The sequence below is a fragment of the Aethalodelphis obliquidens genome, unplaced genomic scaffold, assembly GCF_003676395.1.
Source record: "Aethalodelphis obliquidens isolate GAN/ISIS:26980383/991018 unplaced genomic scaffold, ASM367639v1 scaffold101, whole genome shotgun sequence".
In the NCBI taxonomy this organism is placed as follows: Eukaryota; Metazoa; Chordata; class Mammalia; order Artiodactyla; family Delphinidae; genus Aethalodelphis; species Aethalodelphis obliquidens.
The window spans coordinates 443,023-470,980 of NW_020838045.1; positions in this window are offsets into that span (position 1 = coordinate 443,023).

A 27,958-nucleotide genomic window follows, 5' to 3' on the forward strand; every position below is an offset into this window, starting at 1 on the left:
TTGACAGGGAAATTCAGCTCCAGGATGAATGGTTATAGATTTGGTCTGGGGAGGAATGAGTCCACCTTGAGAAAGAACAGAGGCCTCCAAATGAAGGACTCCAAGGAGAACGAAATTCAACCCATGTGTGAAATATTACTGTAAGCCCTGTGAGAACGAGATGCTGGAACATCTGGTGGAAGATGATGTAGGTTAAGGAAAAACAATAAGCAAATGTATATAAACAACATACATGGCAATGATTTATTCTAATAAGAAAAGTAAAGCACTGCCTAAGAAAGATATATTCATACTGCACTATCTGGCAAATCAGTGAGTAAATATTTGATTCGGCAAAATGCTTTACATGTATACACATATATTCAACAGATTCACCTTTCCAAATGAAAAGTTGTGTTTCATTTAAATGTTAAGTTATCCTGTTTCTTTTCATCAACGTGTATTAATTTGCTACTATCATCAGTTTTCTTCTTCTAGAATAAATTTACGTCATTGGTGTTATTTTCATGAAAATAAATAGGAATATTTATTTCCTGCCAGAACAGCTTGAGGGTGTAGAAATCTTTCTACTTTTTATTATTTTCAAATTGTTTGCAGGTTCCTTTAATGTATTCTGAAAAATAATCACCAATACATGTCAGATGTTTCTTTAAGGAAACCATTCTCTAGATGTCCTTGGAGGAAGGTATAATTTCAATGGTCTTTGACCACGTAAAATATCTCTTACCCTAATCAATTAATGATGGTGATTTAAGAGTTATCAACCTGAGAGACATTTACTTGAAAAGGTGACATGCATTAAAGAAAAGGTGATCTTGAAGTCCTATCTCTTAAACCAGAAAAGAGTAATTCTTTATAAAGCAAGAGCTTTCATTGTCTGAAAACAAAATTACATTCCTGCTTGCTATGCCTTTTGCAATGAAGCAGAAACAAGTAATTGGTTTTGAGCAGTTTTAAACAAGTATTACACAACTCTAATAATGTATTACTAACAAAATGTTCCTTTATCACATTTCTTTTAATAAATTGTCATGTTGACCAGATGGAGATAGAAATGGTATTCTACTATCTGGGTGATATAGCAGCAAAAAACAAGGGGAAATTACATACCAAATGTTAGTCATTGAGCATGGCTTAAAGAAAGGTTTCGGGGAGCACCTTCAAGACGGCAGAGGAGTAAGACATGGAGATCACCTTCCTCCCCACAAATACATCAAAAATACATCTACATATGGAACAACTCCTACAGAATGCCTACCGAACACTGGCAGAAGACCTCAGACTTCCCCCAAATGCAAGAAACTCCTCACGTACGTGGGTAGGGCAAAAGAAAAAAGAAAAAACAGAGACAAAAAATAGGGATGGGACCTGCACCTCTGGGAGGGAGCTGTGAAGGAGGAAAAGTTTCCACACACCAGGAAGCCCTTCCACTGGCAGAGACAGGGGGTGGTTGGGTGGGGAAGCTTTGGAGACGTGGAGGAGAGCTCAGCAACAGGAGTGCAGAGGGCAAAGCGGAGAGATTCCCGCACAGAGGATCGGTGCTGACCAGCACTCACCAGCCCGAGAGGCTTTTCTGCTCACCCACTGTGGTGGGTGGGGTCTGGGAGCTGAGGCTCGGGCTTCGGAGGTCATATCCCAGGGAGAGGACTGGGGTTGGCTGCGTGAACATAGCCTGAAGGGGGCTAGGGCACCACAGCTAGCTGGGAGGGAGTCCAGGAAAAAGTCTGGACCAGCCTAAGAGTAAAGAGACCATTGTTTTGGGGTGCAGCAGGAGAGGGGATTCACAGCACCAATTAAACAAGCTCCAGAGACCGGCGCGAGCCACGGCTATCAGCATGGACACAAGAGTCGGGCATGAAATGCTAACCCTGCTGCTGCAGCCACCAAGAATCCTGTGTGCAAGCACAGGTACTATCCACACCTCCACTCCGGGGGCCTGTGCAGCCCGCCACTGCCAGGGTTCCGGGACCCAGGGACAACTTCCCCAGGAGACAACACGGCACGCCTCAGGGTGTTGCAATGTCAAACCGGCCTCTGGGCTGATGGGTCACCCCACATTCCATATCCCTCCCTCCCCCCGGCCTGAGTGAGCCACAGCCCCCTAATCAGCCACTCCTTTAACCCCCTCCTGTCTGGGCGAAGAATAGATGCCAGAGAGCGACTAACATGCAGAGGCAGGGCCAATCCAAAGCTGAACCCCAGGAGCTGTGCAAACACAGAAGAGAAAGGGAAATCTCTCCCAGCAGCCTCAGGAGCAGTGGATTAAATCTCCATAATCAACTTGATGTATCCTGTATCTGTGGAATACCTGAACAGACAACGAATCATGCCAAAATTGAGGCGGTGAATTTTGGGAGCAACTGTAGACTTGGGGTTTGCTGTCTGCGACTGACTAGCTTCTGATTTATATGGCTATCTTAGTTCAGTTTTTAGCACTTATTATCATTGGTGGATGTGTTGATTGGTTTGGTTGCTCTCTTCTTTTTTTGTATTATCTAAAAAAATTTATTTATTTTAATAATATTTTTAAATTTTTTATTTTAATAACTTTATTTTATTTTTTTTTCTTTCTTTCTTTTTTTTCCTCCCGTTTCTTCTGAGCCATGTGGCTGACAGAGTCTTTGTGCTCCGGCTGGGTGTCAGGCCTGAGACTCTGAGGTGGGAGAGCTGAGTTCAGGACACTGGAACACCAGAGACCTCCTGGCCCCACATAATATCAATTGGCAAGAGCTCTCCCAGAGATCTATGTCTCAACGCTAAGACCCAGCTCCACTCAACGACCAGCAGGCTCCAGTGCTGGACACCCCATGCCAAACAAGCAAGACAGGAACACAACACCATCCATTAGCAGAGAGGCTGCCTAAAATCATACTAAGTTCACAGACACCCCAAAACACACCACTGGACATGGTCCAGCCCACCAGAAAGACAAGATCCAGACTGATCCACCAGAACAAAGGCACCATACCCCTCCACAAGAAGCCAACACAACCCACTTAACCAACCTTACCCACTGGGGGCAGACACCAAAAACAAGGGGAACTACGAACTTGCAGCCTGCAAAAAGGAGACCCCAAACACAGTAAGATAAGCAAAAAGAGAAGACAGAGAAATACACAGCAGATGAAGGAGCAAGCTAAAACCCACCAGACCAAAAAAATGAAGAGGAAACAGGCAGTCTACCTGAAAAAGAATTCAGAGTAATGATAGTAAATATCATCCAAAATCTTGGAAATAGAATAGAGAAAATACAGGAAATGTTTAACAAGGACCTAGAAGAACTAAAGAGCAAACAAACAATGATGCACAACACAATAAATGAAATTAAAAATTCTCTAGAAGGGATCAATAGCAGGATAACTGAGGCAGAAGAACGGATAAGTGACCTGGAAGGTAAAATAGTCAAAATAACTACTGCAGAGCAGAAAAAAGAATGCAAAGAACTGAGGACAGTCTCAGAGACCAACATTTGAATAATAGGGGTCCCAGAACAAGAGAAAAAGAAAGGGTCTGAGAAAATATTTGAAGAGATTATACTTGAAAACTTCCCTAACATGGGAAAAGAAATAGTCAAGTCCAGGAAGAACAGAGAGTCCCACAGAGGAAAAATCCAAGGAGAAACACTCCAAGACACATATTAATCAAAAAATCAAAAGTTAAATACAAAGAAAAAACATTAAAAGCAGCAAGGAAAAAGCAACAAGTAACATACAAGGGAAGCCCCATAAGGTTAACAGCTGATTTTTCAGCAGAAACTGGGCAAGCCAGAAGGGAGAGGCAGGACATATTTAAAGTGGTGAAAGGGAAAAACCTACAACCAAGAGTACTCTACCCAGCAAGGATCTCATTCAGATTCCATGGAGAAATTAAAAGCTTTACTGACAAGTAAAAGCCAGAAGAATTCAGCACCACCAAACCAGCTTTACAAAAAATACTAAAGGAATTTCTCTAGGCAGGAAACACAAGAGAAGGAAAAGACCTACAATAACAAACCCAAAACAATTAAGAAAATGGTAATAGGAATACAATATTGATAATTACCTTAAAGGTAAATGGATTAAATCCTCCAACCAAAACACATAGACTGGGTGAATGGATACAAAAATAAGACCCATATATATGTTGTCTACAAGAGACACACTTGGGCACATACAGACTGAAAGTGAGGGAATGGAAAAAGATATCCCATGCAAATGGAAATCAAAAGAAAGCTGGAGTAGCAATTCTCATATCACACAAAATAGACTTCAAAATAAAGACTATTACAAGAGATAAAGATGGACACTAAATAATGATCAAGGGATCAATCCAGGAAGAAGATATAAAAATTGTAAATATTTATGCACCCAATATAGGAGCACTTCAATACATAAGGCAAATGCTAACAGCCATAAAAGGGGAAACTGACAGTAACACAATCATAGTAGAGGAATTTAACACCCCACTTTCACAAATGGACAGATCATCCAAAATGAAAATAAATAAGGAAACACAGGCTTTAAATGATACATTAAACAAGATGGACTTCATTGATTTTTATAGGACATTCCAACCAAAAACAACAGAATACAGTTTCTTTTCAAGTGCTCATGGAACATTCTCCAGGATAGATCATATCTTGGGTCACAAATCAAGCCTTCATAAATTTAAGAAAACTGAAATCATATCAAGTATCTTTTCTAACCACAACACTATGAGAATATATATTCATTACAGGAAAAAAACTGTAAAAAATACAAACACATGGAGGCTGAACAACATGCTACTAAATAGCCAAAAGATCACTGAAGAAATCAAGAGGAAATCAGAAAATACCTAGAAGCAAATGACAATGAAAACACAAAGACCCAAAACCTATGGGATGCAGCAAGAGCTGTTGGAAGAGGGAAGTTTATAGCAATACAATCCCACCTCAAGAAACGAGAAATATCAAATAAACAACCTAACCTTACATCTAAAGCAATTAGAGAAAGAAGAACAAAAAAACCCCCAAAGTTAACAGAAGGAAAGAAATCTTAAAGATCAGATCAGAAATAAATGAAAAAGAAATGAAGGAAACAATAGCAAAGATAAATAAAAGTAAAAGCTGGTTCTTTCAGAAGATAAACAAAATTAACAAATCATTAGCCAGACGCAACAAGGAAAAAAGGGAGAAGACTCAAATCAACAGAATTAGAAATGAAAAAGAAGTAACAACTGACACTGCAGAAATACAAAGGATCATGAGAGATTACTACAAGCAACTCTATGCCAATAAAATAGACAACCTGGAAGAAATGGACAAATTCTTAGAAAAGCACAACCTTCTGAGACTGAAATGGAATAAATAGACAATATAAACAGACCAGTCACAAGCACTGAAATTGAAACTGTGATTAAAAATCTTCCAACAAACAGAAGCTCGGGACCAGATGGCTTCACAGGCAAATTCTATCAAACACTTAGAGAAGAGATAACACCTATCATCCTTCTCAAACTCTTCCAAAATATAGCAGAGGGAGGAACACTCCCAAACTCATTCTAAAAGGCCACCATCACCCTGATACCAAAACCAGTCAAAGATGTCACAAGAAAACTAGAGGCCAATATCACTGATGAATATAGATGCAAAATTCCTCAACAGAATACTAGCAAACAGAATCCAACAGCACATTAAAAGGATCATACACTATGAACAAGTGGGGTTTATCCTGGGAATGCAAGGATTCTTCAATATATGCAAATCAAATAATGTGATGCACCATATTAAGAAACTGAAGGATAAAAACCATATGATAATCTCAATATAGATGCAGGAAATGCTTTCAACAAAATTCAACACCCATTTATAATAAAAACTCTCCAGAAAGTAGGCATAGAGGGAACTTACATCAACATCATAAAGGCCATATATGACAAACCCACAGCCAACATCATTCTCAATGGTGAAAAGCTAAAACCATTTCCTCTAAGATCAGGAACAAGACAAAGTTGCCACTCTCACCACTATTATTCAACATTGTTTTGGAAGTTTTAGCCACAGCCATCAGAGAAGAAAAAGAAATAAAAACAATCCAAATCTGAAAAGAAGAAGTAAAACTGTCACTGCTTGCAGATGACATGTTGCTATACATAGAGAATCCCAAAGATGCTACCAGAAAACTACTAGAGCTAACCAATGAATTTGGTAAACTAGCAGGATATCAAATTAAAGCAGAGAAGTGAGGGCTTCCCTGGTGGCGCAGTGGTTGAGAGTCCGCCTGCCGATGCAGGGGACACGGGTTCGTGCCCCGGTCCGGGAAGATCCCACATGCCGCGGAGCGGCTGGGCCTGTGAACCATGGCCGCTGAGCCTGCGCGTCCGGAGCCTGTGCTCCGCGACGGAAGAGGCCAAAACAGTGAGAGGCCCGAAAACGAAAAAAAAAAAAAAAAAAAAAAAAAAGCAGAGAAGTGTCTTGCATTCCCATACACTAATGATGAAAACTCTGAAATAGAAATTAAGGAAACACTCCCATTTACCGTTGCAACAAAAAGAATAAAACACCTAGGAATAAACCTACCTAGGGAGACAAAAGACCTGTATGCAGAAAACTATAAGACAGTGATGAAAGAAATTGAAGATGATACAAACATATGGACAGATATACCATGTTCTGGACTGGAAGAATCAACATTACGAAAATGACTATACTACCCAAAGCAATCTACAGATTCAATGCACTCTCTATCAAACTACCAATGGCATTTTTCACAGAACTAGAACAAAAAATTTCACAATTTGTTCAGAAACACAAAAGACCCAGAATAGCCAAAGCAATTTTGAGAAAGAAAAATGGAGCTAGAGGAATCAGGCTCCCTGACCTCAGACTATGCTACAAAGCTACAGTAATCAAGATAGTATGGTACTGGCACAAAAACAGAAATATAGATCAATGGAACAGGATAGAAAGCCCAGAGATAACCCCACGCACATATGGTCACCTTATCTTTGATAAAGGAGGCAAGAATATACAATGGAGAAAAGACAGCCTCTTCAATAAGTGGTGCTGGGAAAACTGGAGAGCTACATGTAAAAGAATGAAATTAGAACACTCCCAAACACCGTACCCAAAAATAAACTCAAAATGGATTAAAGACCTAAATGTAAGGCCACACACTGTAAAACTCTTAGAGGAAAACATAGGCAGAACACTCTATGACATAAATCACAGCAAGATCCTTTTTAACCCACCTCCTAGAGAAATGGAAATAGAAACAAAAATAAACAAATGGGACCTAATGAAACTTAAAAGCTTTTGCACAGCAAAGGAAACTACAAACAGGACGAAAAGACAACCCACAGAATGGGAGAAAATATTTGCAAATGAAGCAACTGACAAAGGATTAATCTCCAAACTCTATAAACAACTCATGCAGCTCAATATTAAAAAAGCAAACAACCCAATCAAAAAATGGGCAGAAAACCTAAACAGACATTTCTCCAAAGAAGATGTACAGATTGCCAACAAACACATGAAAGGATGCTCAAGATCACTAATCATTAGAGAAATGCAAATCAAAAGTACAATGAGGTATCACCCCACACCAGTCAGAATGGCCATCATCAAGAAATCTACAAACAATAAATGCTGGAGAGGGCGTGGAGAAAAGGGAACCCTCTTGCACTGTTGGTGGGAGTGTAAATTGATACAGCCACTATGGAGAAGAGTATGGAGGTTCCTTAAAAAACTAAAAATTGAACTACCATATGACCCAGCAATCCACGACTGGGCATAAACCCTGAGAAAACCATAATTCAAAAAAAGTCATGTACCACAATGTTCATTGCAGCTCTATGTAGAATAGCCAGGACATGGAAGCAACATAAGTGTCCATCGACAGATGAAAGGATAAAGAATGTGGCACATATATACAGTGGAATATTACTCAACCATAAAATGTAACAAAATTGAGTTGTCGTGAGGTGGATGGACCTAGAGTCTGCCATACAGAGAGAAGTAAGTCAGAAAGAGAAAAACAAATACCATATGCTAACACATATATATGGAATCTAAAAAAAAAAGGTTCTGAAGAACCTAGGGGCAGGACAGGAATAAAGATGCAGATGTAGATGATCGACTTGAGGACACGGGGAGGGGTAAATGTAAGCTGGGATGAAGTGAGAGAGTGGCATGGACATATATACATTACCAAATATAAAATAGATAGCTAGTGGGAAGCAGCTGCGTAGCACAGGGAGATCAGCTCGGTGCTTTGTGACCACCTAGAGGGGTGGGATAGGGAATGTGAGAGGGAGACACAAGAGGGAGGGGATATATGGATATATGTATACGTATAGCTGATTCACTTTGTTATACAGCAGCAACTAATGCAACAATGTAAAGCAATTATACTCCAATAAAGATGTTAAAAAAATATATAAATAAATAAAAGCAATGTCAAGGTAAAATAAATAAATAAATAAAAGGTTTTGCAGCCATGGCAATAACTGCCATAGAGTTACTGTATCCTTAATGAACGTCATATATAAGATTTTAGTCACTTGTAAGAATAATTATTCCATCCCATTCAGAAACATATCTAGAGGAATATATATGTTTATTTTATATATAATATATATATTCATCAACCAAATTAGAACTGTTAAAAGTAAAAAATCATTTTTAGTGCTTTTATTAGATTTATGAATCCTTAAAGAGAACTTTATATCAAATATGTTTGGAATAATATTTTATGTTAATAGATTATATATTATTATTAACAGTTACATATTATTACTATATATAATTATATATATTATATATGTGTAAAGTTATTTTGAGAAAGTGCTTTTTAAATATCCTGGTAAATAATAAACCCTCAATGCTACTGAAATCTTAATCTGAAGTTTTTCAGTCAAGATAATATTTTTTGTAATACCTTGTGTTATAATACTTAACACAGGGACTTCCCTGCTGGCACAGTGGGTAAGAATCCACCTGCCAATTCAGGGGACACGGGTTCAAGCCCTGGTCTGGGAAAATCCCACATGCCACGGAGCAACTAAGCCCATGCACCACAACTAGTGAGCCTGCGCTCTAGAGCCCGCAGGCCACAAGTACTGATCTCACGCCCCACAACTACTGAAGCCCACATGCTTTGAGCCTATGCTCCGCAACAAGAGAAGCCACCTCAGTGAGAAGCCCGCACATGGCAACAAAGAGTAACCCTCACTCGCCACAACAGAAAAAGCCCTCGTGCAGCAATGGAGACCTAGCGCAGCCAAAAAATAAAATAAAATAAAAAAATAAAATAAAAAAATTGAAAAAAAACTTAACACAATGTTAATGTAATACTTTTATATGGTTAAAAAATACATTCAAAGAATATTAGGAAATCAATTTAATGCATGATAGATGTAGATCTACATTTACTTGAATGACTTAACACTTCTATATATGTATAAATATGTACATTTATTCATTGTATGTCTAAATTAATTCTGATTGCTTTAAAAAAAATTTATTACAGCTTTAAATTTACAGAAAAGTTGCTAAGATAGTACAGAGTTTCCATACACCCCACACCCAGTTTTCCCTATTTTTAACGTCCTATGTTAGTATAGTATATTTGTTACAATTAATGAACCAATATTGACATATTATTATTAACTAAAGCCCATATTTTGATCAGATTTTTCTTAGTTTCTACTTAATGTCCTTTTTCTGTCCCAAGAACTCACCCGGCCAGGGACTTGCCAGGTACTACATTTATTTATGTCTTCTTAGGCTCCACTTGACTGTGACAGTTTCTCAAATATTCCATATTTTTAATGACCTTGACAGTTTTGAGGCATACTGCTCAGGTATTTTGTTGAATGCTCCTCAGCTGGGATTTTTCTGATGCTTTCCTCGTGATTAGACTGGAGTTATGCATGTTTGGGAAGAAGATTGCAGAGATAAAATACCACTTTAATCATATCATATCAAGGGAATATAATATCAACATGACTTTTCACTGTTGCTGTTGACCTTGATCACCTGGCTGAGGTACTCTTTATCAGATTTCTCCACTGTGAAGTTAGTCTTTTTTGCCCTCATTCTGCACTGTGCTCTTTGGAAAGAAGTCACTATAATTAGCTGACATTTAGAGGCAGAGTTATACTCCACCTCCTTGAGGGTGAAGTATGCACATTAAATATTTGATTTTTTTTTTTTTTTTTGCACAGGAGACTTGTCTCCCCTCCCTTGCTTACTTGTTAAATAATTTATTGATACTAGTATGAATCTGTAGGTATTTATTTTACATTTTGGGTTATAATCCAATACTACTTTATTTATTATTTTCCTTAAATTGTTCCAGCTTTGGCTACTAGGAGCTCTTTCAGTTGGCTCTGGTGCTCTTTTGGCATACTTTCCCCTTTTTTCTTGAGAACTTCCTTCCTTGCTGGTACCTACAAGATGCTCCAAGCTCATCTTAAATATTTCCTGCCCCAGTCCTAGAATCACCCATTTCTCCAAGGAGCCCTGGTACCTTTTATTGGAGAATGATATTAGAAACCAAGATCTGGACACTAGGTGTGCTAATTGTTACTGGGAGTATCATTGCTTCTAGGCCCTCTCAGCTGACAGAGCAAGGAAATATATATGTGTATACTAACCCCGAGATATATAATACCTATAACTAATTCTATATATAACTATCTCTATTCATATTAAGTTAAATATGAATTTAAACTGATGACTTCAACTCTAGTCTGTTACATTTTAGCCCCCTTCCCCTTGCCTCCTGCCCTTGCTTATTTGTAAATTTTCACTCTAACAGTGAAAAACCTGACTCCTGGCTCCTACCTTCCACCATCCATCATCCATTTGCTTAATTGTTCAGCTACAGTGTACACTCATAGCAGTATCATAAATGTTAACCCATAACCTCATGTATCAACTACAGTACAATGCTTATGTAGTCTCTTTTGCCTTTAGTCTTACAGACTCCATTCATTTACAAAGTTACTTAGGTCAGCAACTCCCCCCTCCACCACCACTCCCACTCCTGTCAGACTGTTTCATATATTTACAGACAACTAGATTTTCTCACATTCTGCAACCCATCTTCACCTTCTAAATGATTTTTCTAATTTGCATAAATTAAGGTTCATTCTTTGTGATATAAAATTCTATGGATTCGGACAAATGCATTTTGTCATGTATCTACAATTACAGTATCATACAAAATAGCTTCATTGTCCTAAAAAAAATCCCCTGTGCATTACCTATACGACCCTCCTCTGCCCCCTGTCATCCCCTGTGCATTATCTATACGACCCTCCTCTGCCCCCTGTCAACTTTGCTATGGTTTTGCCTTTTCAAGAATGTCACACTTTTGGGATCACTCAGTATATAGCTTTCCCAATTGGCCTGTTTCAATTAGCAATATGCATTTCAAATTCATCCATGTCTTGACTTGGACAGCTCATTTCTTTTTATTGTTGAATAATATCTCATTGTCTGGATCTACCAAAGTTTGTTTATCCATCTACCTACTGATTATCTGGGTTGCTTCCAGCTTGGGTCAATTATGAATAAAGCTGCTATAAATATTTTTTGTTCAGGTTTTTGTGTAGACGTAAGTTTTCAGATTAGTTGGGTAAATACCTAGGAGTACAATTGCTGGACTTCATGGTAAGACAGTATTTAGCTTTGTAGGAAACTTTCAAACTGTTTCACAAAATAGCTATTTCATTTTGCTTTCTCACCAGCAAAGAATAAGAGCTCCCATTACTCTGTATGCTTGCCAGCAATTGGTATTGCCAATTTTTTTATATTAGCCATACAAATAGGTGTGTTGTGGTATCTCATTACTGTTTTAATTTGCAACTCCTTAATGACAAATGATGTTGAGGATCTTTTCATATACTTATACACCACATGTATACATTCTTTGGTTAGGTATCGGTTCAGAACTTTTGCCCATTTTTTATGTGGGTTGTTTTCCTATTGTTGAGTTTTAAGAGTACTCTGTGTATTTTTGGATGCAAGTCCTTTATCAGATATGTGTTTTTAAAATATTTTCTCACAGTTTATAGCTTGTCTTTTGATTATATTAATATTGTCTTTCACAGAGCAAAGTTTTTAATTTAAAACATGTCCAACTTACCATTTTTTTCTTTCCTGTATTGTGCCTTTAGTGTTGTATCTAAATATTCATTACCGAATCCGAAGTTACCTATATTTTCTCCTGTTTTCCTCTGGAAGTTTTATACTTTGGGGTTTTATACTAGGCCTATGATCAATTTTGAAATATATTTTGTGAAAGGTGGTCATCCATTGCTCCTTTACCCTTTACTGAAAAGACTAGTCATTCTCCATTGATTTGACTTTGGTCCTTTGTCAAAGCTCTGTTGGCTATACTTGTGTGGGTCTACTTCTAGGTTCTATTCTGTTCAGTTGATCAATGTATCTATTCTTTTCCCATAAACACACTGTCTTGATTATTGTAGATTTATTATAATTCTTGAACTCAAGTGATGTGAATCCTCCAACTTCGCCCTTCTTCAGTACTATGTTGGCTATTCTAGATCTTGACCTTTGCATTATAAACTTTAGAAAAAAATTACAAATATCTACAAAATAGCTTACTGGTGTTTGGATTGGGATTGCATTGAATCTATAGATGAAGGCAGGGAAAAATGACATCTCAACAGCATTGTGTCTTCTAATCCATGGTCACAAAATATTTCCCCATTTGTCTAAACCTTCTTTTGTTTATTTCATCAGAGTTCTGTACTTTGCTGTATTTAGATGTTGCACTTAGTTTTTTAGCATTCTACCTGATTATTTCATGTTTCTGGTGCAATTGTAAAAGGTTGTTGGGTTTCTTTTGTAATTCCAATAGTTCATTGCTGGTATATAGGAAAACAGTTAACTTTTGCACATTAACTTGTAGCCTGCTACCTTGCTATATTCCCTTTTTGGTTACAGGAGGTTTTTTTCTATTTATCCCGTTCTCTAGGAATTTCTATATAGACAATCATGTCATCTGCTAACAGTTTCGTTTTATTTTTCTTTTCAATTTGTATACATTTTATATCCTTTTCTTGTCTTACTGAACTAGCTGGGAGACTCAGTATGGTCTTGAATAGAAATGGTGGGACAGGACATCCTTGCCTTGTTGCCCATCTTGGAAAGTGTCCGGTTTTTCACCACCAAGTATAATGTTAGCTTAGGGGGTGTTTTTGGTAGATATACTTTATCAAGTTGAGGAAGTTTTCTTTTATTCCTAGTTTTTTGAGAGTTTTGTCATAATCGGTGTTGGATTTGCTCAAATATTTTTTCTGCTTCAATTGATATGATCAATTCATTTTTAGCTTTTGACAGGTGGGTTGCAATGACTGATTTTCAAATAACAAACCAGGTTTGCATAACTGGAATAAATCCCACTTGGTCATGGAGCATAATTAGTTTTTATACACTGTTGTTTGATTTGTAAATAATTTGTTAAAGAATTTTGCATCTATGTTAATGAGAAATATTGGTCTGTAGCTTCTTTTCCTATAGTGTCTTTCTCTGATTTTGGTACTAGGGTAATGCTGACCTCATAGTATGTGTCAGAGACTTCAAATTCCTCTAATGTCCTTGTTTGGTCTCCCCTCTTCACTTTGTACTTTTCATAAAACTCCTCTGAGGGAGTCTGCAGCTTTCAGGTCTTTCAGCTGTAATCCAATTATATTGAAGCTCTGTTGGTGTGGTGGTAAGGTGTAGGGAGGGGAAGTATTTCGTAATTTTATGATTAACTCTTAGTCTTTTAGTAGGCTCATGTCCCTGGCCTGTGACTTTCAAAATTGTTTCTTAGTTATATTACCCCTTAGGTGAGAAGGAAAGCTAGAGGGAAAATGCCCCTCTTCCATCTCTGATAAGGTTCTGATAAAGCGTTTTCCCATGTAGAGTAGGCCTTTGTTATGGAGAATGATCTGGGCCCTGTTCACAATGATTACTCTTTCTCGATGCTTCACTGTGAGAACCTGGTGGGGTTCCCAGAGGTAAAACTCAAAGTGTGGGAACCTCCATAAGACTTTGGCCAATAAGAGTTTCTCACTCTCATGTTAGTCCACAATCAGTGTTATCAAAATTGCCATTTAGGTGTTCACACCAGTTTATGTCTCTAGCAGCTTCCACTCCAAGTAAGCAGATCGTGACATACTCCCTGGATCCACCTGTCTCTCCAGATTTAAGAGTGTTGGTTTGCTCTGTGAACTCAGTTCAAGAAAAATCACTGATTTTCAGTTTGTTCAGTTTTTTCCTGCTGTAAAGATGAGAGTAACAACTTCCAAGATCTTTATATGTGGCAGTATTTACAAGACACCAAGCTGGTCAAAGCTGTGGCAGTGCTTCCCTTACACATTTAGTCCTGCTGAAAATGAAAGCTCTTTCTGATCACTTAAAAAAAGACTTATTTTGTCGATCATATGTCCCAGTGGAATGAATAAAACCAGGTATAGTTTACTTCTTTCATACCTGGGTATGCTAGAAATATTGTTCATGCACAGATCCAGACCAAACTTGTCACTGTATTAGAAAATCAAGGTTATCATCAGGTAGCTGCTGAAATTAGTCTTGCTGTCATAAATCTGACATGAGGCACTAGGTATTCATGTCTACCCAAACTGTCTCTTTTCTCCCTAATCTTTCTACGTTTGACTTTTTAGTAGATCTCGACTTCTATTTACTAAATAACATGCTGTTTTACCCTAGAAACATACCCTAAACACAAACTTGCTTAACTTGGACCCTCATAACAGACATAGTCTTTCTAATCTTCTCTCCCTGTATCTCAACAACTCCTTCAGATTTAGCTCCAAAATGGATGGACCTTCTTCAAATATTGTTATCCACATGACTAAACACTGCAACTGCTTAGACATTTCTGAAAACAGGCTCTTCCCAACAGTGATCTCATTTACAAAGGTTTGCATTTCTACCACCAACCCTTGGACATTCATATGAACTATTGCTACCTCTTATGAGTGACACTGTGTTAGTTTCCCTAGTCACAGTCTCAATCAATTTTTCTGTATTTAGGATCCATTAATGAAGTCCTGGCATTCACTGAAGCTGAGGTCATATACATTAAATTACCACTTGGGTGTATTTCAAAAGAGTGGCAAAATTAAACTTAAAAGCTTTTGCACAGCAAAAGAAACCATAAATGAAACAAAAAGACAACCCACAGAATGGGAGAAAATATTTGCAAACAAAGCGATCGACAAGGGATTAATCTCCAAAATATACAAACAGCTCATGAAGCTCAATAACAAAAAAACAATGCAAACAAAAAATGGGCAGAAGATCTAAACAGACGTTTCTCCAAAGAAGACATACTGATGGCCAAAAGGCACATGAAAAGTTGCTCAACACTGTTAATTATTAGAGAAATGCAAATCAAAACTACAGTGAGGTATCACCTCACACCAGTCATAATGGCCATGATCAAAAAGTCTACAAATAATAAATGCTGGAGAGGGTGTGGAGAAAAGGGAACCCTTCTAGACTGTTGGTGGGAATGTAAATTGGTATAGTCACTATGGAAAACAGTATGGAGGTTCCTTAAAAAACTAAAAATAGAGCTACTGTATGATCCAGCAATCCTTCTCTTGGCCATATACCTGGAGAAAACCATAATTTGAATAGACACATGTACCCCAATGTTCACTGCAGTACTATTTACAATAACAGGACATGGAAGCAACCTAAATGTCCATCAACAGAGGAATGGATAAAGAAAGCATAGTGTATATATATACACAATTGAACATTACTCAGCCATAAAAAAGAATGAAATAATGTCATTTGCAGCAACATGGATGGACCTAGAGATTATGAGTGAAGTAAGTTTGACAAAGACAAATATTGTATGATATTGCTTATATGTGGAATCTAAAAAAAAGGTACAAATGAATTTATTTACAAAACAGGAATAGGGTCATATATGTAGAAAACAAACTTATGGTTACCAGGGAGGTAAAGGAGGGGAGGGATACATTGGGAGATTGGGATTGACAAATACACACTACTATATATAAAATAGATAACTAATAAAGACCTACTGCACAGCACAGGGAACTCTACTCAGTACTCTGTAATGACCTATGTGTGAAAAGAATCTAAAAAAGAGTGGATATATGTATATGTATAACTGATTCACTTTGCTGTACAGCAGAAAGTAACCAATATTGTAAATCAACTATACTCCAATAAAAATTTTTTAAAAGTGGCAAAAAAATCAACACACACACACACATGCACACACAAAAACACATACCAGATATGTATTTTTGAATGGAACGACAATGCATTGTGTAGTCACTGAAACAATATCAAACACTCATAAAATAATTATATTTTTATGCATACATGTTAGAAAAAACAGCCTATTTATAAATACCCAAAGTCCCTTGAGACTTCTTGAATATGCCTAGACACCAAAAGTATGGCTTCTTAGCACAAGAAACAAACAAGAAATTGAATAGCCTCACTAAAATCAGAGATTTTACATCTTTTTTTCCCCCTTGTTTGCAGAGGCTTATAAAAGCTGAAATAAAGTCTTTCTACACTCTATATGATTCATAGGTACCTATGACAACACAGTTTAATAGGAGCTGACAAAATACAGCTCAGCAGACCTATAAAGGGAAATCTTTCACACACTGGAAAAAAAAAATTTCACTCTTATTTTGGAGGACTAAGTTGCTGGGAGTCTTCACATTTTATTGTGTACCAATTCTCTCTTTTCATTCTATTTTGCACAATATATTGGACAAGTTTGGGATCTAATACAACCATTTATGAAACTGACCATTTTAGAAACAGGATAAATGAAGATAAGAGGTTTATATTACTCACCTGCCTTCAGTGAAAAGCTCTGAAATCCCTTAAATCTTTTGTTGGATAGTTTCAGAGGTAGTATTCAAGTTAATTGATGCTCAACAGAAAAATATTCCTGCCTGCTAAGGAAGGATCTCTGAGGTTTTTCAACACTTTGTTATAGTTTTAGCAGAAGGAAGTTTGGTTTTGCTTTAGCCCAACTGGCTTCAGTCAAAATAAGTAATGCTGATATTTCAGAAGCTGGGACCATACACTACACAGTTCCACACTAGATAAAGGAATCTGGATGAATAAATAGCAACTCTTTTAGGCAAAGGCATTGTACTAAAAAACTGGTTTAGGAATCAGATGCTAATCTGTAGCAATATTGAAATCTGAGGCCATGAAAGTTTTAAGGTCTTAGGATGGATAAGTTGGATATTATATAGTCTAGGGGTGTAGGACTGAGTTCACTGACAGGAAAACTCATGATAAACAGGTCTAGAGCTGATGATATAGTTAGACAGAATTTGCATCTTTAAGGGATAGAAAATATCATGGGAGATTTTGGTAGCAAAACAACGACTCACCAGATATAAACTGGAAGAGGAGGTGTTGGGTGGTCATGCGTCTAAAGGTGTTTTCCAAACCATAACACAGGTTAATAGAGCCCAAGGAGCGCTACGGACTCACTGGATGGAGAAGACAAAGAAAAAAGTATGTGGCCATAAAGGCAGCTGGAACTTGACAGATAGAAAACTGAGAAGAGAGAACTGTAGGAAAAGCGTTCTAAAAATCTATGTATAAATTCCTCCCTGGGTCCTTGGCCAGCTCCTTAGTTGAGCATATTCAGGATGAGACTCTGGAAGGCCAATCAGAGAACAGAATGAAGAGGCTAGAGAGGAGGGCAGGGATTTCAGAGATCACATAATGCTGGAGAGACATTGGAGCCTAGGCTATTCCAAATGCAGAAGGCCTTCATGAACACACCAGATTTTCAATTGACACCCCAGAAAAGCTATAACCTAGAACTAAATATGATGTTCTAAGAATACAGGCAAAACAGAAATAGACCCACCTTAGTAGAGCCTAAAATCATCCTTTTATTTTATTTTATTGTGGTAGGAGTATATAGAACGAGATCTACCTTCTTAAAATTTTAAGAGGACAATACATTAAGGTTGCCTATAGGTACTTTGTTGTGAGAATTGTGGTGATCAACCAATAAGACATAATATTCTTAAGAGGAAGATAACATAATAAAGAACCTCTAAAATCCTCCCCAGTACATGGCATTCTATAAAACAAAAAACTAGACATACAAAGAAGCAGGAAAAAGTAACTAGAAAAGTCCTAATAAAATCATTCTCAGAAACGATACTGTAACTGGAAGACAAAGACTTCAAAATAACCATAATTAACAAGCTAAATATTTATTACTTAAGGTTGTGGCGAGGATCAAGTAAAATCATGTACACACAAATGTTTAATACTTAAATGTTTTCTTTCCAAAGACATTGCTAGAAAAACGTATAACTTCTTAGTAACTACTGATTTCTTGATGTTATGAACACCATTCTTAGAAATAATAGATTAGAATGAGGCTAAGACAAACATAGTTTTATTTCACATGAATTATACTCCAAATGTGTCTTCCTAAGAATATACCTTGGTTTCTATGATTGAACTTTTGTCTTAATCAGCAGTATAATAAGCCATTTAGAGTATGTTCTGCAAAAGATGCCTAATTCCCATGTAGCTCAATATTAAAAAAACAAACAGCCCAAGTAAAAAATGGGCAGAAGACCTAAATAGACATTTCTCCAAAGAAGACATACAGATGGCCAAGAGGCACATGAAAAACTGCTCAACATCACTAATTATCAGAGAAATGCAAATCAAAACTACAATGAGGTATCACCTCACACTAGTTAAAATGGGCATCATCAGAAAATCTACAAACAACAAATGCTGGAGACGGTGTGGAGAGAGAACCCTCTTGCACTGTTGATGGGAATGTAAATTGATACAGCCACTATGGAGAACAGTATGGAGGTTCCTTAAAAAACTAAAAATAGAATTACCATATGACCCAGCAGTCCCACTACTGGGCATATACCCAGAGAAAACCATAATTCAAAAAGACACATGGGACTTCCCTGGCAGTCCAGTGGTTAAGATTCCAAGCTTCCACTGCAGGGGGCTTGGGTTCGATCCCTGGTCGGGAACTAAGATTCCGCATGCTGCATGGTGCAGCCAAAAAAATAATAATAATAAATAAAATAAACAAACAAAAAAAGACACATGCACCCCAATTTCATTGCAGCACTATTTACAATAGCCAGGTCATGGAAGCAACCTAAATGCCCATCGCCAGACGAATGGATAAAGAAGATGTGGTACATATATACAATGGAATATTACTCAGCCATAAGAAGGAACGAAATTGAGTTATTTGTAGTGAGGTGGGTGGACCTCTGTCCATGGATGGACCTCTGTGGTGGATGGACCTCTGTCATACAGAGTGAAGTAAGTCAGAAAGAGAAAAACAAATACCGTATGCTAACACATATATATGGAATCTAGAGAAATGGTACATATGAACTGGTTTGCAAGGCAGAAATAGAGACACAGATGTAGAGAACAAACATATGGATGCCAAGGGGGGAAAGTGGGGGGTCAGTGTGTGGTGGTGTGATGAATTGGGAGATTGGGATTGACATACATACACAAATATGTATAAAATAGATAACTAATAAGAACCTGCTGTATAAAAAATAAGTAAAATTTTTAAAAAGATGCCTAATTTTAATCATAATAGATTACTTCTATTCATTTAGCTTTGAGAGTATGGCCTTTCATAAACATTTGCTAAATTCTGTATATAGTTTGCTGTTATTCACCATTTATTGACAATAGACTGAGGGGTTGAGGGAACATGAGGCTAAAAGATGAAAAATTCTTAGGAATTGTAAACCATGTAATAGTTCAAACTGGGAAAATGAAATATTGCAAGTGGCAAAATTTAGCAAGAATAAAAGAGAACATAGGTGCTAAAACATTGTGAGGAAAATGTTATATCTAAGAAATTTCAGCAAATTATCATCATCATTATCAAAAGGTATTTATGTGCCTACCTGCACCTGGAACTCTTTAGAAAGTGAACAAAGCGAATTAGATGATAAGCTACTTTTAGTATAAGAATATGATATGCTGATGTTTTATGAATAATTTGTTTAGAATATACATTTAGTATATTGGAAAAAATGCATGTTCATACTACTCAGGTTTTTAGGGTAGCATATAATCATTATCCAAAATTATTCACCTTTGAAATTCAGCAGTAATACTGTAGGATAAGGGAAGCCTGAGCTAAATAAATAAATAAATATTCTACTTTTGGAATGGAAAGCTGCTGAAATCATCACTCCTTGGGCTATATTTCAACAATATCATTTAAGGGATAGAAGAAAAACATCACTCCCTAACACTTCTCCCTGCCTAATGCAGTTCCATAAAAATATTTCATAGTTAATCGATAGTCATTAATTTCTATATAATACGCTTCTTAGTTCATTCATTCATCTATAAATTTATTCACATTCCAATTATTTACTGAACATCTATCTTCCTGTCTGGCAGGATTCTAGTCACTGAGGACACAGCAGAGAGCAAGACATTCAAAGTTGCTGTAAGAACGGCTGTTGCAGTCTAACTAGGGGAGCCAGAAACTGTTATGAAATAAATAAATAAGATAATTTCAGATGTACGAATTACACTGAAAAAAAAATGCAGGGTTTTAAATAAAGTGACAAAGAACTGCTTTTAGATTTCAGGAAAGGCAGAGACCTGAATGTCAATAAAAAGCAGGCTAGGTAAACATTTTGGAAAGTAGTGTTCCAGGCAGAAGGAACTGCAAGTGAAAAGGTATAAAAATGAAGGAAGAGAAAAAAACCAGTGTGGCCAGAGCTTAGTGGGCAGGGATTTGGGATTTGATTAGAAGTGTGGTGGGAAGGCAGTGGAGAGTTTTAAGAACCACAATATGATCTAATTTTCTAAATTTAAATATTTTGTTTAAGTATTAGATATGCAAAAAGTGCATAAATCACAATTCTACAAACTGATGAATTTTAAAAAGAAACAGACCTTAGTAACAAATAGTCATATAAAAATAGAACATTAGGGAATTCCCTGGAGGTCCAGTGGTTAGGACTCCACGCTTCCACTGCAGGGGACATGGGTTCGATCCATGCCCTTAGGCACAGCCAAAAAAGAAAAAAACAAAAAAGAACACAACAGCATCCCAGAGGCCCAGCATACCACTATCCCACCAGAAGCAGTCATGATTCTGCCTTCTATCTTAGTTTTGCCTCTTTCTGAACTTCTATAAATGGAATCGTATCATTTGTGTTTAACTTCTTTTGCTCAACATTGGGTCTGTGAGGTTCATCCATGTTGTTGCCTGTACTATGTATCTCAATTTATTTTTCTGCTGTGCTATTGACTGAACAGTTGTATTTATCTTGGATAAATGTCCATTCTTAGTGAGTACTATCAAAGAGTTTTCCAAAGCAGATGAACATTCTCTACTCATCCACCATGTGTGTGAGTTATAGTCACTCTACATACTCTCCAGCACTTGATGTTGTTAAATAGGTTTTTATTTAATTGTTGCCATTCTACTGGCAATGTTGCGATTTCTCATTGTGATTTTTTAAAATATCCATTTTATAGTTTCGTTTTTATTTTGCATATATTTTATATATTTAACAGATAAGAAAATGTTTCATTTTTAAGTTTACAGAACGAGTTTTCATAAATGTAAATACTCATATAGTCACCACTACAATCAAAATATTTTACTTTCATCATCTGAAAACTTTTCTCATGTCCCCGTGCAGTTAACCCTACTAACGCATGGCCCTGGACAAACACCAATCAGCTTTTGGTCACAGTAGATCAGTTCTGCCTCCTCTATAATTTCATATATGAAGAATCATACTGTAGGCATTCTTTTGTGTCTCCTTTCTTTTGTTCTGCATATTCATTCACATCGTTGTGTGTATCATTAGTTTTTTCATTTTTATTGCAAAGTAGTATGACGATATATAGATACAGCACAAAATGTTATCCATTTTCCATCAAATCATCTGTTTATAGATATTGACTGGTTTCCAATTTATGGTTATTATGAATAAGGTTGCTATGAACACTCATACACAAATCTTTATGAGGACATATTTTCTTTTCACTCCACTTTGGAAGAGAATTGCTGGGATTCATGGTAAGCACATGTTTAATTTTATCAGAAACAGCTGAAACAGTTCTCCAAAGTAGTTGGACAAATTTTACACTCCTGACAGCAGTATATGAAAGTTTCACTTTCTCCTCATGCTTGCCATCATTTGGAATTGTCTATCTTTCAGATTTTCTCTACTGTAGTAATGAGTGGCATTAATGATATCTTTAGAAGAGCAGACATTTTAACTTTGATGATCTTTCTTATATGACTGGTGTTTTATGCGTGGTACTATTTGCTTACCCATAGATTGCAAAGATTTTTTAATGTGTTTTCTTATAAATATATACAGGTTTAGCTTTTACCTTTAAGACTATGATCCATTTTATGGTGAATTTATGGTATGAGGATCTGGTCAAGGTTCATTTTTTTCAGAAGTATATCCTAGAATTTCAGCATCAATTTTTGAAAATATTATTTTTTACCCATTGAATTATCTTGGTACTTTAAAAATACTAACTGAACATATTTGAATGTGAGTCTTTTTCTGGACATCTTATTCTATCTTATTATTCTATATGTGTATCCCTTATATCAGTATCTTACTGTCCTAATTACTGTAGCTTTATAATAAGTTTAGAAAGCAGGTAGAGTAAGCCCTCAAGCTTTGTAGCCTTTTTCAAAATTATTTTGATAAGTCTAAGTCCTTCAATTTTCCATATACAGTAGTTGTCCCCTTATCCACAGGGGATATATTCCAAGACCCCCAGTAGATGCCTGAAAGCACAGATAGAACCGAGCCCTATGTATACTATGTTTTTTTCCTGTACATACATACCTATGATAAAGTTTAATTTATAAATAAGGCACAGAAATAGATTAACAATAATTAATAAGAAATAGAACAATATACTATAATAAAAGTTACATGAATGTGGTCTCTCTCTCAAAATACCTTATTGTACACATTTAATGTTTCTTCCATCTTACCTAAGCACTTACCACATGCTATGACCATAACTTTTGCAGTTTGAGGTGCTACAGAAAAACTATCACAAATTTTTTTTCCTTCACAACTTCACAGGTAGAAGGTTTGTTCTTACTGTAGATCATAGTAACCTCAGCATGTAATTTTTTTTTCTTCCCTTATTAAGTTGAGAACTTACACCTTTCACTTAAAGGAAGCACTTTACAGCTTTTCTTGACATATCCTAATTGCCAGCATCACTACTCTTGCCCTTTGGGGCCATAATTAACAAAAAAGAGTTACTTGAACACAAGCACTGCAATACTGTGACAGTTGATCCAATAACCCAGTCAACCACTAAGTGACTAAAGGGCAAGATATGCTGGACAAAGGCACAGAGCAAGACAGCTTGAGATTTCATCCTGCTACTCAGAACAGAATACAAATTAAAACTTATGAGTTGTTTATTTCTGGAATATTTTCATTTAATAATCTCAGACCAAGTTTTACCACAGGTAACTGAAACCATGGAAAGCAAAACCTTGGGTAGGGCCGGGGGGGACTGCTGTAAACGTTTAGAATCAGTTTAATTCCTGAGGAAAAAACCAACCCTGCTTTGATTTTGATTGAGATAGCCTTGAAAATATAGATCAATTTTCGAAGAATTGACATCTGAACAATACTGAGTTACCTAATCTATGAATAAAGTATGTCACTCCAACTCTTTAAGTCTCCATTTCTCTTATCAATGTTTTGTAGTTATAAGTGTACAGGTCTTTCATATATTTTGTTAAATTTATACTTAAGTATTTCATGATTTTGATACTCTTGTAAATGTTTCTGTAAATGGAATTGATATTGAATAAATGTCATAACAGCAGACATCTTTGACATTTTCCTTGGTTTTAGGGCAAAAGCATGTAGTCTTTACCATTACATTTGAAGTTACTGCTAGGTTTTCTGAAGGCACCCTTTATCATAATAAGTAAATTCCCTATTATTGTTAGCTTGGCTGAGATCTTTTATAATGAGTATTGAATTTTGTCAATTTTCTTGCATATACTGAGTTGATCATTTGATTGAATCATGCCTGTTTTAGTATTGACAGTTTTTTTATTACATTTTCTTTTTTCTTTTAATTTCTATAAGATTTGTACTTATATCTTTTTAATTTTTAATACTGATCATTTGTACCTTCTCTTTTTTCATCAACTTAGATCTTATCAATTTTATTGTTTTAATAGAAGCTTTTTTTGGTTTCATTAAATTTCTCTAATGTTTTGTTGTCTATATCCTTGATTTCCACTTTTACCATAGTTAGCTCTTTATTTTTGCTTCCTTTGTGTTTAACTTTCCTTTTGTTTTTAATTTTATTATTTTTTTTCTTCCTTTTAAAAAGTTTCTTAAGGTGAAAGCTTTGATCATAGAATATCTCACTTTAGATGCAACCCACAAATTTTGGTATGTTGTGCTTCTTATTTTAATTTAGTTGAAAATGTTTTTTTAGTTTATGATGTCTTCTTTGATTAATGCATTATTTAGAAATGGGTTGTTTAATCTCCAAATAGTTGAGGATTTTACAGATATCTATTATTGAATTCTAAATTAATTCTGTTTGGGTCAAAGAACATATTCTGTGCAACATTAATTTTTGAAACGTACGGAGACATATGGTATGTTATATGGTCTAGCATATGGTCTATGTTGGTGAATGCTCCATATACATTAGAAAAGAATGTATATTCTGCCATGTTAGGTAAAGTGCTCTACAAAAATTAAGCAAAGTTTTCTACTCCTACTTTGTTCAGAATTACATCATTTTTTCCTGTAACTCTTGAAGTGATCACGTGAATCTTTTCTTCTTTATTTTATTAATGTGGTGATTTATATTCATTGATATGCAAATGTTTTTCTATGTTGTATTTTATGAATATATATAACTTAATGATATAATGTCTTTTTTATATGTTGCTGGATTTGATTGCTTAATATCTTATCTAGGACTTATGCCTCTCCTGTTCATGAGAGAATGGCCTTTCCTCTTTTTTTTCTTGTAAAGTTATTCTCACATACTTTGGTGTCAAAATAATTCTGGCCTCTAGTGGTATTGGGAAAGCTGTACTGATTTACAGCTACATGTAGATCAATGAAATTAGAACACTTCCTCACACCATATACAAAACTAAACTCAAAATGGTTTAAAGACCTAAGTATAAGTCAAGACACCATAAAACTCCTAGAAGAGAATATAGTCAAAACATTCTCTGACATAATTCACAGCAATATTTTCTTAGATCAATCTCCCAAGGCAAAAGAAACAAAAGTAAAATTAAACAAATGGGGCCTAATCAAACTTACAGGATTTTGCACAGCAAAGGAAATCATCAATAAAACGAAAAGACCTACAGAATGGGAGAAAATATTGGGAAATGATGCCACTGACAAGGGGTTAATATCCAAAATATACAAACAGCTCATAGAGCTCAATATCAAAAAAACAAACAACCCAATCAAAAAATGGGCAGGGCTTCCCTGGTGGCGCAGTGGTTGAGAGCCTGCCTGCCAATGCAAGGGACACTGGTTCGTGCCCTGGTCTGGGAAGATCCCACATGCCACAGAGCGGCTGGGCCCATGAGCCATGGCCACTGAGCCTGCGCGTCTGGAGCCTGTGCTCCGCAACGGGAGAGGCCGCAACAGTGAGAGGTCTGCGTACCGCAAAAAAAAAAAAAAAAAAAGGGCAGAAGACCTAAATAGACATTTCTCCAAAGAAGACATACAGATGGCCAACAGGCACATGAAAAGATGCTCAACATCTCTAATTATTAAAGAAATATAATTTAAAACCACAATGAGGTGTCACCTCACACTAGTCAGAATGGTTATCATCAAAAAGTCTACAAATAATAAATGCTGGAAAGGGTGTAGAGAAAAGAGAACCCTGCTGCACTGTTGGTGGGCATATAAATTGGTGCAACCATTTTGGAAAACAGTATGGAGGTTCCTTAAAAAAGTAAAAATAGAACTACCATATGATCTTGCAATCCCGCTCCTGGGCATATATATGGACAAAACCATAATTCAAAAAGACACATGCACCCCAACGTTCATTGCAGCACTATTTACAATAGCCAACACATGGAAGCAACCTAAGTGTCCATTGACAGATGAATGGATAAAGAAGATATGGCACATATATACAATGGAATACTACTCAGCCATAAAAATGAATAAAATAATGCCATTTGCCATAGCATGGATGGACCTAGAGAATATCATACTAAGTGAAGTAAGTCAGACAGAGAAAGACAAATATTTTATGATAACACTTACATGTGGAATCTAAAAAATAATACACATTAATCTATATACAAAACAGAAACAGATTCACAGACATAGAAAACAGAGTTATGGTTACCTAAGGGGAAAGGAAAGGGAGGGGGAAGAACAAATTAAGAGTATGGGATTAACAGATACAAACTACTATACACGAAATAGATAAGCAACAAGGATTTACTGTATAGTACAGGGAACTATATTTAGTATCTTGTAATAACCCATAATGAAAAATAATCTGAAAAAAATATATACAACTGAATCACTTCGCTGTACACCTGAAACTAACATAATATTGTAAATCAACTATATTTCAACTTAAAAATTAAAACATAAGAGCTTCCCTGGTGGTGCAGTGGTTGAGAGTCTGCCTGCTGATGCAGGGGACGCGAGTTCGTGCTCCGGTCCGGGAAGATCCCACATGCCGCGGAGCGGCTGGGCCCGTGAGCCATGGCCGCTGAGCCTGCGCGTCCGGAGCCTGTGCTCCACAATGGGAGAGGCCACAACAGTGAGAGGCCCACGTACCGTAAAAAAAAAAAAAAAAAAAAATTAAAACATAAAAATAATGCTGACCTCATAAAACAAGTTACGAAGTGGTCTTTTTCTTTTCTCTGGAAATGTTTGCATAAGATTGCTGTTAGTTTTATCTTAACCATGAAGATATATTTGACTAGAGTCTTCTTTGTGGGAAATTTAAAAATTACAGATTACATTTCTGTACAAAGCACTTCTGTAAGTAAGTAAGAGGGAGAAAATTCAATGTTTAGAAAACAGGCAACAGTCTTGAGCAGGAACTTTATAGTAGTCATTCAAAAGGCCAAAACCTTTTTAAAGTGCCCAACTTCATTATTCATCTGGGAGAGGTAAATTAACTCCACCATGAAACATATTACCTACCACCTGAATGGCCAAAACAAAAGTGACTGAAAATGTCAGATGATGGGAAGGATACAAAGCTACTAGACACTCACACAGTGCACTTCACAAAAGAGGATATACTAATTGCCAATAAATACACACAAAAGTGCACAACCACATTAGTTTTCTGGGAAATATTAAAACCACAATGAGATGCCTCTACATATCACACACACAGGCAAAGGTTTTAAAAGACAAATAACATAGGGTGTTGTTCAAGATGCAGAATAACGGGAACACAGATCCACTTTTTGAGTATAACTGCTTTGAAAAACTGGGTATTCGCAATTATGATAAAATATATTCATATGCTATGAGGATGTCACTAGTCCAAGCTATATACCCAGTATTCCCCATGTGATCAAAGGTACATGTGCAAGGATGTCCAAGGTAGCACTGTTTAGAACAACTCAAATGTTCATAAATAGTAGAATGGATAAATTCATTACAGAGTTAAAGAGTGGGAAATATACAAAAGTCACTGGTGCATAAAAAAATGATGACATGTGAGACAAGTATTATGGAGAATCCTTGCCATAGGAAAGACTCTGTTGGGATCTTAATTCTGATCTCTGCAAGAAATTTCATTTATCATTAGCTTCCACTGGTATATCTGAATAAGCATTGGGGAGTTTGCCCTCCTTGGATGCTGCAGAGCTTTTATAAGCCACTTCAATATATGGCT